Source organism: Sus scrofa, chromosome 11 (assembly GCF_000003025.6).
Source record: "Sus scrofa isolate TJ Tabasco breed Duroc chromosome 11, Sscrofa11.1, whole genome shotgun sequence".
Taxonomy (NCBI): domain Eukaryota; kingdom Metazoa; phylum Chordata; class Mammalia; order Artiodactyla; family Suidae; genus Sus; species Sus scrofa.
This window is the reverse complement of record NC_010453.5, coordinates 61,136,756-61,152,123: the sequence shown is the minus strand read 5'-3', so window position 1 is coordinate 61,152,123 and position 15,368 is coordinate 61,136,756. Positions and strand designations below refer to the sequence as shown.

The 15,368-nt window shown below is 38.0% G+C and overlaps 1 protein-coding gene across 3 annotated transcripts in view; it reads right to left on the bottom strand.

Moving 5' to 3' along the window:
* Positions 1 to 15,368, bottom strand: part of GPC5 (glypican 5) — a 1,358,912-nt gene that overhangs the window by 997,788 nt on the left and 345,756 nt on the right. The gene's annotated exons all lie outside the window — the stretch shown is intronic.

Genomic DNA, 15,368 nt, shown 5'->3' with positions numbered 1-15,368 from the left:
GAAACCCTCTGCCACCTAGTGTACAAAAATCATCCTAGAGATCTTTACTAATTGCCCTACATGCTTGCAGCGAGCGGGTCTTTTCACCTATGTCCAGGTTAAATTTGAGGTTATAATTTGGAGTGGGAATAACACACACACTGCCTTTTCTAAAGAGCATCTGGCCTGAGGATCAATATAGTGTTTCATTTTCATTTTAGCAGCACTTTAAATTAAAGTCCCATTTATAAATGTTTTAATATAGCAATAAGGGGCTCCTGGGTATGTTTTAGTCTTTCATTAATATACGCCTCTTGTGTGTTGCAAGATACATGTGAACTGAATAAGTCCCTTCGACCATTCAAAGTGCTAATTAATGATCCAATAAAGCAAAGCCTAGGGTATCTTAATAGCAGCAAAATACAACTCTTTAATTTGGAAAATAAAATATTAAATTTTCCCTTCCCATAGCTCTTAAGCATATGCATAAAATAAGTATCCGGGGATTAAAGGAAATCACAAAGATTCTTTAACCATATATTTACATGCTAAATATTTCCCTGCCTCTCATTTTTCAGCTTTAGATTTATATTTTTTCAGTTCAGTTTTGCATGGGGGTGGAGCACAGAACTCAAGGGCTGGCAGTGAAATATGTAAGGCTGTACTAGTAAAATATTTTTGAACGTAAAAAGGCAACCATATCACACCCTCACTCTTGGCCCTATATTGTTCTTGTGGTGGTTGTTGCTTTTTGCGCCACTCACTGCTCTGCCGAATCGAAAGACAATTCAGCACCATGCTATCCCCCTCTGCTCATTCCACGCCCTGACATTTACGAGAAGAACCAGATGGCCTTCATTTCAACCTGGCCTGCAAAGTCTTGTATTGAGATTCCATCTCCTTTCCTATGACTGCCTCAGCCTGAATGCAAGTTCACATGCCTCCATCTCCAGGAAAACTTCAGCCTAATTGGCAGGTCTTTCTCGCACTTCTGCCCTGCTGATCCTGCCTCTCTCCGGGGCTCAAGACAGCAGAATGACTTGTTATCCTAATGGGCAAAGCAATTATTAAATGGTTCTGTGAGAGATGGTGTTAGCATATCAAAACCCATTACAATTAGCAAGGATCATCGGGTAAAGTGCATAGAGAAAAAAGAATCATTTATTTCTTTTTTTAATTCACCAAGCTTTTTGATGGCTAATAGCAACTAGTAGCAAAGAGAGTGCATCAGCTAAAGCATTAGCCTTAAGCAAGAGATGTCAAGAAATTCTTCTAAATTACTTGTCGTCCTACGTGGTTGGTGAGCACGGGGATGAAAAGCCATGTTATAATTGTAAAGGGTATCCTGCACCTTGGCATGGCAATGGGACTACAGGAAAGACCAGCCTTGAGGACAAACAATGCCGATGGCATTACAGCTTCATATCAGTATTGAAATCAAGCGAACAAACATCCTGTTCAGAGAGTAACTGGCCCTTAAAACACTGACTTTTAAAAATGCTGAAACCCATGGTAAGAAGTAACACGTCACAAATCAGTACATCCATACATACACCCAGATATGGTGCATGTGTGTGTAAAACCAAAAAATAATACTTATGTTTACTGAGTAATACAGTTTGCTTTATTCTCTTCTCTTTTTTTAGTTAAAACAATAAAGGTGGTTTTAAAATTGATTTCATAACCCTCCGAAGGGCCACAATTCCGCAATTTGACAAATGTTCACCTATCTCCATTTATCAAATTTTATGGCCAGGATGAATCATCTAAACTAACATCTCAATACTTACTGTCTTAAAATAGTATATCAATAATAATTATTCTCTCATTCTATAAACAAAGTTTGAAAAATTACCATTTCTGGTTTCAAGTACAATTATCAAAAATTGAACACGCCATTGCTAAATACTTTGTTTCGAAATACTTTTTACAGATCATTTTTGCTATTTTTTAAACCACGTGCTTGTAAGAAGGAAGTAAAAAGCAGTATCGGATATTTATTTTCTTCTCAATTTCCATTGGTTTACTCTGCCACTAATTAGTTCATTCCATTTCCACAACAATCCAGTCAGGGAAAAGTGCTATGACTTCTTTTTCTGAATGAGGAAAATGAGACTCAACAATGCTCAGGTAGCCAGCCTGGATCATTCACTTATCAGGCTGCCAACAAGCCATGGCACAGGTAAGGAAGGAAGGACCTTGTCCTAGCTTGTGGAAGGCCGAAGCTCCCAACCAGAAATGGCCATGCTCTTCCTGTGGTAAGAATTTGCAGTGTGGACACTGAGGGGGACACTGGATTCACATCCTAGTGAAACAAAGGACGAGGTATGTGGCTTTGCATCCGCTAGCTCTGCTGTGTGCAGCTGAAGATAAGAATAATGCTCTGCACCCCAAAATGTTACCACAATGCCCAGTTCGAAGCAAGCATTCGATAAATGTCATCTATTAGAAATAATCCCACTGAGCTGTAGTTATGTGGCATTAACAAATTGTGACTTGAAATTATTACAACTATTAAATCACTTCTGTTTCACTTCGTTGTGAACCATTGATGAGATCTGAAGTCACTGGCTGCATGGTCTGACCCATGCTTACAGAAACTTTTTTTTGAGACAGCCAGAGAAAGAGGAGAACACATATTTAAGAAAGAGAGGGAAAAACTTGTGTCGTGGAAAATTATGAAAGCTATGTAAAATTTGACCTAATTCAAGCCAGTAAACAATTGTGAGCCCTGAAATGTGTTTACAGCATCAGATGATGGAGGTTTCGAAAGCAAAAATCAAAGAAACAAACAAAACACATGTACTTCTTAAGGGGGAGAAAAAACCAACAACACATAGGCCTGGATGTCAGAAGGATTTACTACTACTCAAAATCTGGTTTAGATTTAGATAAAACTATAAAGAACTGCTTTATTACTGTTGATGGTCTTGACATTTTTTTGTTCAACGACTAGGCTATCAAAATCATCCCACGTTATTTCAACATAAGGAAATTCAAAGATAAGGGAAAATGGCAGCAAGATTGGCCCCTAGACTAAAACCTAACAGATAAGTAGATTTTCCCAGACTTAAATAATAAATATATTTAAAAAGTTAATATGGTTTAAAAAAATTAAAAGGGAAAAAATATTATAGTTAACAGATCCAGATATCTCAGTCCATTTAATCTTGTAAAGATCCTACAGAAACACATGAGGTAATAACTTTGAAATGTGTAAAAGATATGTATGATACATAAAAATGAAAAAGTCAAATTAAAATATATCTCTAAACTTAACATATCTAAAAATCTGCCAGACCATATCCAAACCATTAGAAACAAATAAGATTAGTGTATATTTTTAAACACATAGGGAAAAGAAATTTGTAATATATGCTTAAAATCAATCCTAGCTCTAAAAATACTCTTGGCAGAATGCTTGCCATTTGAATCACTTATATTTGCATCTCTAAAGAGGGAAACCTGTGGTTTTATTTTTTATCTCTATTAACAAAAGAAACTGAGCATAACCTGAAATCTGCATGAAAACAGCCAGTGATGAGGAGATAGGAAATACAATCACCGAAGATATTATAAGAGGAAATTGGATTGCTGTGAGCTCATGAATAAGACTAAAAAGGGGGGATCCATAAGGGTTCCTACAGATTCCTTCCTCTCAACCTCAATTGTGTATCATGGATTTCAGGTGACATACTGTTTACTATTTTAAACTCCAGATTTGGGTGCTTGTTTCCTCACATGGAAAGAATACACGACGTCATTTAAAAAAATAAAAATAAAAACAAATAGGCTATTGCCTTTGGAATGGATAAGCAATGAGATCCTGCTGCACAGCACTGGGAACCCTATCTAGTCATTTATGATGGAGCATGATGGACGATAATGTGAGAAAAAGAATGTAAGTATGTATATACGTATGTGTGATTGGGTCACCTTGCTGTACAGTAGCAAATTGACAGAACGCTGTAAACCAGCTATAATGGAAAAAATAAAAATAATTTTAAAAAATTTTAAAAAGAAAGAATATGCAATGGAAAAGCAAGCTAAATAAGACATGTAAACAGCCACTTAAATGGTCTAATCTCATCTCTTATAAATATAAAACAAATATCATTCAGTTTTAGGTTCATAAATTTACAAATGTTGTATTTCTGGTTCTCTTCAAATAACATCACAGTGTATATGTCTGAAAGATGTTCCCATAGACTCATTTTGGTTTGGTTTTGGTGATTTTTTTTTTTTTTTGACTTTTTTGACTTTTCTAGGGCCGAACCTGCGGCATATGGAGGTTCCCAGGCTAGGGGTCTAATTGAAGTTACAGCTGCCAGCCTACACCACAGCCACAGCAACACGGGATCCGAACTGTGTCTGCGACCTACACCACAGCTCACGGCAAGGCTGGATCCTTAACCCACTGAGCAAGGCCAGGGATGGAACCTGCAACCTCATGGTTCCCAGTCGGATTCATTATCCACTGCACCATGATGGGAACTCCCTTGTTTTTTTTTTTTTAAACTTAAGTTTCTTCTACCATCCTAAGGCATTCATAAATTATAAATGAAAGTGTCAGTTTCTTTCCATTTCAAAGATTGAAATCAGCCATCATTATAAAGTGAATAAAATTCATTCAGAAAATTGCAAAATAACCTTAATTATCAAGATTGATGTTGAAAAAATACAAATCTAGGGCTGTGCTTTCATTTTATCATTAATAGAGAATATGGGTGTGGGAGTTGTGTTCCCAGGATTAACATTTTCCCCATATTTCTTTTCTTTGAACAGTTGAAAATAAATTCTCAAATATTAATAAATGACAGCAGTCTTTTTGTAGCAATAGTGTTCATCTGTGTACTTGACATTCAGTAAAACATTGTCTGCAATATAAACGAACTAAGGTTGTTCTTAAACTACAATCATGTTGCTGCTTGTACAGAGAATATATTACCTTCAAAAAATGTATTCAACAAATACTTTTGGAGGACCTACAATCTTCAATGCACTAGGCTCGATCCTATTTTGTACATATATTTAATATAGAATATATCCTAATTAGAAAGGCATCCATGATATGTCCAGATCTCATATTTTAAATTCTGCCATAAAATGTTTTATAACTGGGGTGGGACAGGGAGATGTACACACACACAAGTACTGAGCAAGAGGTGAATAAAATGGGAAATTTTTCAAAGGACCTTGTGTAAAGTAACATTTTAAGATACTTAACACATCCTCTTTCCACTCCTGAAAAAATTTGCTCATCTTACTCTTCAGATTATCCTATACTGTTAAATCACTCCTTTTACAAAAATCCTTCCCTTGTTATTTAGAAAAAGCAAGATACTCTCCAGAACACACCCCTTCCTATTTACTCCACTCCCCGTAACGTGTGCTTATCCTTCACCCAGACGCCTAATGTAAATATTTGCAGAAGCTGTAGCTATGTGTCAACCAAGCTGTCGATCCAGTGAATCTCATGGGTGCATGTCTGATGTGAACGCACGCCAGTAACAGGACCACAGCGTTAGCTGAGGTCCTGCAAGAAGCTCAGCTGTCAGCATGCCACCTGCTTTCTTCAGGGTCACAATCTTCCTTGTGTTCTTTGCTACTCACCTAGCAGGAAAAGCATGCTGTCAACATCGGCTGTGCGTGAAGCACATTCAACTGTTGACTCAATTTTAGATGCAGGTGCAGAGCTCTGCCTTTTGCCTTTCAAGAATCTCTTTTCTAACATATAAATTGGATGTTAATTTTTTTTTCCCCAACCTCTAGGCTAAATTTTTTCTGCCTTTGTTGAGGAATTCCTAAAGAGCAGGAATTTGTTGAAATGACATCAGAGAATTCATTTAAAGAAGAAAAATAAAAACTGAGCATTGTGCTTGTATATGTTTATTAATAAAGAATATGGGGGAGTTGCCGTCGTGGTTCACTGGTAATGAACCAGACTAGGATCCATGAGGACATGGGTTTGATTCCTGGCCTCACTCAGTGGGTTAAGGATCTGGCTGTGGTATAGGTCACAGACACAGCTCAGATCTTGTGTTGCTGTGGTTCTGGTGTAGACTGGCAGCTCTAGCTCCGATTTGACCCCTAGCCCAGGAACTTCCACATGCTGTGGGTGTGGCCCTAAAAAGCAAAAGCAAAAAAAAAAAAAAAAAGAATATGTAAGAGAAATTGTCTTCTCAATATTTAAAAAATACAGTATTTCATATCAATAAAAATGTCTCCATTTTATAGCATTTATATTCATTTTAACACAGTGTTTAACCCAAAACTATACTCAAATAAGTGCTCTCTAAATGATATAATAAAATGAGACTACACCAGGGAAAGTAATCTAAAATTAGGGATTCTGGAAGTTAATATAATTTTTGATCAAAGCTGAATTTTGAAAGTCACAGATGAGTATGAATTTTTTTCTTTAGGAAAACATCAAAGCTGTCTCTTTAAAAATAATTTAGGTGAGCCTGTGCTATATTATTAAGAAATTATAATTATTATGAAACAGTATAGACCTACTCACCAAAGTAGAGGAATATTATGCCACAGATGAAACTAAAATTTAGGAAGCATAGGTAATAAATTAAAAAGGCAAATACTAATTTTACAACTTCATATGCCATGGGAAAAAATTATTAGTAGCTTAAGGTTTCTTATCCCTGGAAGAAGATAGAAATCAAGTAAAGATCTATCTTAAAAAAAGAAAATTGGACTAAGGAACAAGACCTAAACAAATCAATACAATATTCAACAAAAAACCAAGGAAACAAAAGATGCCGTTTCAACATAGTCAAATGAAGGTATTTATTTCTTCTCCCTCTGACACCTTATTACAATGGAAATATAGAAGTAATCATTTAAACCCACAAATACAGAGATCAGGAATACACTAACAGCAAAGACAAAATGTCAACACATTTCTGAAAGAAAGCAGGTGGAAGAGTGGTGTAAGGTGAAGCCAGGAGAGAGAGCCTGGAGCGGGCAGAGATGGGCTACAGCCAAGAAGGAGGGTGTGGTTAACAAGCAGGATATTGGGGGGAGCTGGGTAAGCACCTCATGCACAGGTTTACTCACAAGATGCAGCAAGCCAGAAATTAAAGGCGTGAGCGTTTTATTTAAAGTAACTAGGATGTCCTAGAACTAAGCCGATGGACATAACTGTGGGAAATAAAGTGAGGAGGTTACGTGTTCTTCATTCGCACCCATCAAAACAGGAATCAGTACATGTGTCTACATCAAACATACCAGGAAGCAGCAATGAAAGTATCGATTTAGTGACAGGGAGGTATAACAGAAAGATCCCCAAACAGAAAGCTACAATTTGCTGCCTTTGGGATTAGGGGAGGTAATTCAGGGGAACTGCTACTTTTCCTGGTAAACCCTTTGAGGACATTTCACTTTTTTGTGTGTGGCTTACTCTAGAATAATAAAATGATAAGTAAAAATTATCAACCCATGAACACTTCTTTAAAAGAAATCAGATGTATTCCATAAATTTCAAGGTATGTCAACAGCTGATGTCTGATCCAAACTGCCAACCAATATGTTGATTGTTATGTGAGAGTTTAAAAAAAATAAAAATAAATGTATAGTAGCAGAACTCTTTCTCCCTGTAATTTAATCCAAGCAGACATCTGTGGTTCATCTGTAAAGAGATAGCTATTTTAGAGCTTATCAAGTTCCTTCAGTAAATGAAACTAATTTTGATTCCTTCCTTCCTTCCTTCCTTCCTTCCTCCCTCCCTCCCTCCCCCCTCCTTCCTTCCTCTACGCTTACATGCATTCTGTGATTCACCTATTTTGTACTCAGTAGCTGCCCTCTATATTAGATTCTGGAATTCAAAGATGTATAATGCAAACTACAGATCCCAATTCTCTGACTAAATAATGGGGAAAACATGCTTAAAAACTAGTAATTGCAACAAATGTGTTAAACTGTAAAATAGCCTTTATGCTTGTGTGCTGAGATGCCTGATCAGAAAAAGTTTAAAAACTGCCCTTTAACAGTGGTCACCTTTCTTCTGTTTGGGCAAACCCAGAAATTAGCCTCCCTTAAGAAAAGAATGCTGCCACCAAAAGATACACGAAGCTTTTAATGAGTTGGTAGTTGAGTCTGTTTTCCTAGTCTGCATTCTTCTCATGCTGTTAAACCAATAGTCCTAGACAACGTATGTGACTATGCTAGACGGGGTGACCAATGCTGGTTATCAAGGGATGGCTGGGTTACTGTCACAGGCTGGGGTCAAGGAAGACTATTTCTGTAACCAGGAGTTTCACTGGGGTACCTCTTACTCTTTTTGTATTCAGTGGTAACTTCTAATGAGAGACTCCCACAATACAAGAACGGCAGATCAAGAACCTTTAGGAACAAAAGTTGGAGTCATCCAACCTCTTACTCTCTGAGGTTCTGAGAGCAAAGAGAACATGAAGTAGGTGATAGAAGACTGATTGCTATCAACATGACCTTGCAACCAATTACAGAAACAAGGACTGGAGCCATGCACTTGAGATATGAAAGCAGCTGCATGTTTTTTCATTATTATTAATTTAAGGACTGCAGCTGCAGCATATGGAAGTTGCCAAGTTAGGGGTTGAATTGGAGCTACAGCTGCCAACCTATAGCACAGTCACAGCAACACTGGATCCAAGATACATCTGCAACCTATACCACAGCCCACGGCAACGCTAGGTCCTCAACCTACTGAATGAGGCCAGGGATCAAACCCGCAACCTCATGATTACTAGTCGGGTTTGTTGCCTGCTGAGCCGCAAGCTGCACATTTTAACCAATTATTACTTTCTTCCTTTGAACATCTTCTATTTTATATTTAGTTTATAAGCCACCAGACATGAGAAACCACACCCAGATCTTATATGACATCTAGACGGAGATGCTGGACTTTGCAGTGTACATGGTAGCTGTTAGGGCCCTGGCTCTCTCCTGCTATGTAGGCAGAGAGGGAATTTCCTATCTACCAACAGAGAGTTAATATAAAGATGTTGTCATTGTATGGGAATTAAATATGGGCAGAAAGATAAGAACGGGGACTTAGTTGCCATTGGGTTGTACTCATCATTTACTGCCTTGATCTCAAGTCCAATCTCTGCTTTCTCACCCTGCAAGCTGCATTTCCCAGGTTTCCCTGCAAACTGGCCTCCAGGCAGGTGTGAGCAATGAGGGGCACCGAGAGGACATGGGGTGCCACCTGCATGGCAGAAACCAGGATGGTTCTCTTTTCCTCTCCTTCCAGGGCTCCTAGCGGTGTCGATGCCTTTCCCACGGTTCCAGCTGCTACTGCACAAAACTCATCCCCTCCTAACCTCCACCTGGTGGCTGCCACCATGCACCCAGCTTCCTCCAAATGGCCCTTGGCTCTGCCCATGTGACTTCTGTCCTTCATTCCTCTAGGACTCACAACAGAGAGAAATGCAAGTCTTAGGAATGTGGAGACAGCCCTGTAAGCCGTGTCAGCTCTGGTCCTCACGGCTTTTATTTTTAGGATCAGTGAGCAAGGGAGCACTTTTGTAATAATCCACAGTCCCTTTCCAACTCTGGTTAAGAGATCATCACCTCATCCTAGAATTTGTCAAAGACCCTCGCATTAACACATTAGCTTATTTGAGGTCATGTAAAGGCTAAAATGAGGGGAAGAAATGCGGGTGTGAAAGACACCCGTATTTCTGTTCTCTCAAATTATTTTGCCATTAGTACAGCCATTCATGGCAGAAGAAATGAATAGCTACTTAGAATACATTAATATATATTTATATTTCAAGAATCCAAAAGTAAGTTGGTTGCCACAAAGCTCTTCTACTGCATCTATAATACATATTAAATATTTAGAATGAGGAGAGATCATTACAACTCAGTTTATTATGTTGTATCTGACTTTCATTTGATTACCTGAGGAGATACTAATTGTCCAGAACACATTAGAGAAAAAACTTGGATCCCCCCTGTAAATAATAGTGCAAGTCTGTGAACCTCCTGTCTTAAAAATACATGTCACCTGCAGATCTCTTTCGTTTTTAAAGCCAAGATTTTATATAAGAGAAAATATCACTCACCTTATATCACTAAGGTGAACTACAAGGTGGCTTATGAGGGTAGGGGATTTCTTTTGTTCAAATCTGCATCCCCAGCAACTAGGAGAAGACCTGGCACATACTAGGGACATAATTCTATTCACATGAATGAATGTTAGCAGGTAGGAGTTAATAGAAAATAAACGAGGACGTTGAATATACCAAAGAAGCACCACTAACTTATATTCAAAATACTGCTCGGAGATGAAAATTTTAAGCCCTTCCAGAACACTCACAATGGAAGGAATTACATTAAATGACTCTATTTTCTGTTCCACTTATCTGGAAAAACTGTTTTCATTTTCTGCTTTTCCTTGATACTTTTTAAATACTGGTTAAGATCAGACATTGAACAGCCAGACCAATATTGTTTTTTTACGATGTTACCAAAGGACATTTCGCGTAAATGCACAATTCTGTTTTGACAAACTAGAAAACATTAAAATGCTCCCTGGCACATTCACCTTTTGTATTAACCTTGAATGAATTAGTTATCTGCAAGTTCACTTAAAAGTAAGATTTCAACATGGACTATACTGCAGAATAACTATTTAAAAGTTACTAACCACCATGTAACACAGGATTTCTTTTTATTTTCTTCAAATTTATTGCTTTTAATATTTAAGTGTATTTCTGCTGCAATATTCTGAAATTTAATAAACAAGGCCATAATTTCTCTGCCTATATTCTTCAAATTGTTTACAGTTTAATAATCCTTTCTCAGAGATTTTCCTTCCAAGATATGGCAAATTTGAAAAACCACAAATGGTCTCAAAAAATTATTTCTTTTTAATAACAGTAAGCACACAATATCACTATTATAACAAGTAGCACCATAAGGTAAAATAAAGATCAAACAATTCTGGATTCCCCATCAACGGTGCAGCAAGACAGTCACCAAAAATGCAAGTCAGTCCAAATTAGTTACATGGGAAAAGAGATTGTTTCTAATTTACTTTTTCTATTGCAAAATAAATGTGTTGCTGTGCACTAAATGGCATATCATGAAGCCCTAACCTACAATTAGAGTTAAATTAGGTATGAGGATGGGGCCTTGTGATGATAACAACTGCCTTATAAAAGAGGAAGCGGCAGAAAATTTCTCTCTCCCTCCCTCTCTCTCTCTCTGCCATATCTCATTGCTTATCCATTTCCAAAGGCAACAGTTTGCATCTATTAACCTCAAATTCCCAGAAGTTAGTGGTTTTTTTACCAGAGGCAACTTCGCCTCTCAGAGGACATTGGACAAAGTCTGGGATGTTTTTGTCACAATTGAGGAGTGAGGTGCTAATGGCACCTAATGGGTAGAAACCAGGGATCTAATGGTGGGCACCCAGTGGGTTTAAGCTGCCAAACATCCTCAGATGCACAGGGAAGCCCCACATAATAAAGAATTAGTGGATTAGGCATTCCCATTGTGGCTCAGTGGTAACAAACCTGACCACTATCCACAAGGATGCAGGTTGCATCCCTGGCCTCACGAAGTGGCTTAAGCATCTGGCGTTGCCATGAGCTGCAAGGTAGGTTTCAGACACGACTCAGATCCCGCACTGCTGTGGCTGTGGTGTAGGCCTTGCAGCTGCAGCTCCTATTGGGCCCCTAGCCTGGGAACTTCCATATGCTGCAGGTGTGACCCTAAAAGAAAAAAAAAAGAATTAGCAAATTATCTGAAACTGAATGTCAGTAGAGCCTTGGTTGACAAACCCTGGTGCAAATGGAGAACAGAACCAAGGACTGAGCTTCTGTAGGAAGTGGGCAGGGAGAAAAGGAGGAATTAGCAAAGGAGATGGTGACAGGACAACCAGTGCAGCAGGATAACAATTAAGAGTAAGGCTCCTCAGAGCTATGTGAAGAAGTGTACCAAGTAGAAGGAGAAACAAAATGTCGCAAACGCGGTTGACAGCTCAATTACAAAGACACCTGAGAAAGTGACATTAGGATTTAGCAAACTGCAGGTCACAGGTGTCATTAGAGAAAGCAGTTTTGATGGAGTGATAGGAGGTGAAAAGTGCTTCTTAATTGCCAGCAACATGTGATATATTTTCTAATTGGATTATTGCTGATCGGTGAATAGAAATTTAAACTAAAAGTCATACATGGGGGAGTTCCCATCGTGGTGCAATGGAAACGAATCCGACTAGGAAGCATGAGGTTTCGGGTTCAATCCCTGGCCTCGCTCAGTGGATTAAGGATCCGGCGGTTGCCGTGAGCTGTGGTGTAGGTCGCAGATACGGCTCAGATCTGGGGTTGCTGTGGCTCTGGTGTAGGCTGGCAGCAACAGCTCCAATTAGACCCCTAGCCTGGGAACCTCCATATGCCGTGGGTACAGCCCTAAAAAGACAAAAGTCTAAATAAATAAATAAAAAGTCATACATGGTTATAAGCATTAAGCCAACTTATTCGCCAAATAAACTGCTAAATATTTGACAGTTCACTAAGATTAATAGAGGGAGCCATGAATTATAACAATTGCTAGTAACTGTGGTGGTAAGAACTCCTTCCACGATAATTTTAAGTTAACAATGTAAAGTAAGCTAGCTCTCAAAATTTTTGAAAATTTCACATCGAGTTCTTTTTAAGACAGTATGAGCTGATTCCTACACCCTGTGTTTTGCTTCTAGTCTTCATCTGAATTCTCCTTCCTCTGTTCTGCATCAGAACACCCTCCATCCCAAAGCTCACTCCCTTGGTTCTGACCTGATCAGTAGGATTCAGAGTTCTGGGTCACCCTCTCTACAGTTTCTCAGTGGCCTTCTGCTTTACTCAGTAAGCATCGTTTCCAATATATTTCTAAGGATATAGCTATTTTGCACTTAACTTCTAAATGACCATACCTATGCAAGTGCTATAAATGCTAGATATGTTGGTTCTCCATCTTTGCAAATGAGATTTGTCATGTGTTTTGAAAAAACGTAGCTGTTAAAAAGGACTGTTGTAAGATGATTGGATTAGGAAGAAGTGGTGTATATATACACAATGGAATACTACTCAGCCATAAAAAAGAATGACATAATGCCATTTGCAGCAACATGGGTGGAACTAGAGATTCTCATACTGAGTGAAAAGAGTCAGAAAGACAAATACCATATGATATCACTTATAACTGGAATATCCAGCACAAATGAACATCTCCACAGAAAAGAAAATCACGGACTTGGAGAATGGACTTGTGGCTGCCCGATGGGAGAGGGAGGGAGTGGGAGGGATTGGGAGCTTGGGGTTATCAGATACAACTTAGAATAGATTTACAAGGAGATCCTGCTGAGTAGCATTGAGAACTATGTCTAGATTCTCACATTGCAAAAGAACAAAGGGTGGGAAAAATATATATATATACCTGTAAGAGTAACTTGATCCCCATGCTGTACAGTGAGAAAAAATATATAATAAAAAATTTAAAAAAGTAAAAAATAAAATAAAAGGATAACTCCTGGGGGGGGAAGGACTGTTGTATCTGAGAAGGAAATGATGATACTGGGAAGAATGTTAGTTGGATATTTTCGCCTTTTCTCAAATTCTTTTGCTCTATTAGCTAATTGCCCACCCTTTGAAATAGCTGAGCCCCAAATCCGTCTACTCACTGGCTCTGTGGGGTCTTGCTGTCTAATGATCACATACCCATTTCCTTGTGAGGGATAAACACACAATGCTTTTCAACCCAAGGCTTTTAAAGAAATCTTTTTTTTTTTAATTTTTTTCTAAATTTTACTCATGCTGTTTAAGCAAAACTCTCCTTGCTATTTATAAAGCTAACCCCTATCATATGTGAGAGTAATTATAAAATAATTGAACATTTTCTTAGGAGTTCCTGCTGTGGGGCAAGGGGGTCAGTGCCATCTCTGGAGGACCGGGATGCAGATTTGACCCCTGGCCTGGCACAGTGGGTTAAGGATCTGGTATTACTGCAGCTGCACCTGCAACTTGGAACTGATCCCTGTCCTGGGAACTCCATATGCCACAGGGCGACAAAAAAAGAAAAAAAAATTCTTAGAAACAATGATTCAGTAAATCCAGGTACATTAAAATTTGTCTACAGTTTTGATCGTAAGATGCAAATTGTGGTAAATAAATTACTATGGTTGTTAAATTAATTTCAGTGCCATGCTCCAATGAATAATTTTAGTGGACATATGACCAAGACACTGATTAATATTCTTGGTATGTCAATATCCCTCACTGTTTTAGTGATATTGCTGCTTAATTAATTTTTGCATAACTATAATCTACTAATAAATAGTGACAGGTAAATCAGGCAGGTGAAAATAAATTTCAAAAATAACAATTAAAAGCATCTCTCCCATATGGTTCTATGATATAAATAGACAGCCCAGATGGCTCCATTTTTCATATTTTGATGTCTTTTACTGCACAGAGTTCCAGTAACTTTGTGGCACTTTTATTTTTATTTATTTATTTTTGTCTTTTTGTCTGATTTTTAGGGCTGCACCTGCGGTACATGGAGGATCCCAGGCTAGGGGTGTAATCGGAGCTGTAGCCACAACCCTACACCACAGCCACAGCAACGCCAGATCCTTAAGCCACTGAGCGAGGCCAGGGATCGAACCTGCGACCCCATGGTTCCTAGTCAGATTTGTTTCCACTGCGCCACGACGAGAACTCTAGTGGCATCTTAAAATGCACTTTTCCCTGCCCATTTGAGACTCATATACTTTTTTCCCCATAGTATATATTTCTTTCAGTTTCAGCATCACCAAAATATCTTCTCTCCAATTCTTAAGATTAGTGTTTAAAAATCAGCATTATATTATAGTTAAAGTGATTGGATGAAATATTGTATTGAAACAAAATATTTATATGATTCAAAGTATTACTTTATATATAGCATATTAATAACAAAGCAGAAAGTACCACTAAAATGTAAAAACTAGCAGACACCAGATCTGTGTGCACCATGCATATCACATTGTCAGTAAGACATAACAAATGGGCATGAGGTGTTTACTGATGTGATTGAATAGAAGACATACCATCTCTCTAGAATACTCATCAAGTATGTTTAACCTGAATCTAATCACAAGGAAGCCACTATTCAATCTATATTGGAACATAGTCTAAATAACTATAACAGACAACATAAAAATGTCTGGGTTAAGTTTAAAAAAAAAGTTGATATGGTGAGAGTGTTCCGTATAATAAGAGACAGGTGACCACCAGATAATATGAGTTAATATTGACCAGATCCTAGAATTGTTTTTAAAGAATGCTAAAGAGGACATTTTTATAAAGTAGGAAAAACTAGAATATGAGCTGTATATTAGATATCACATAAACATTACTGTTATC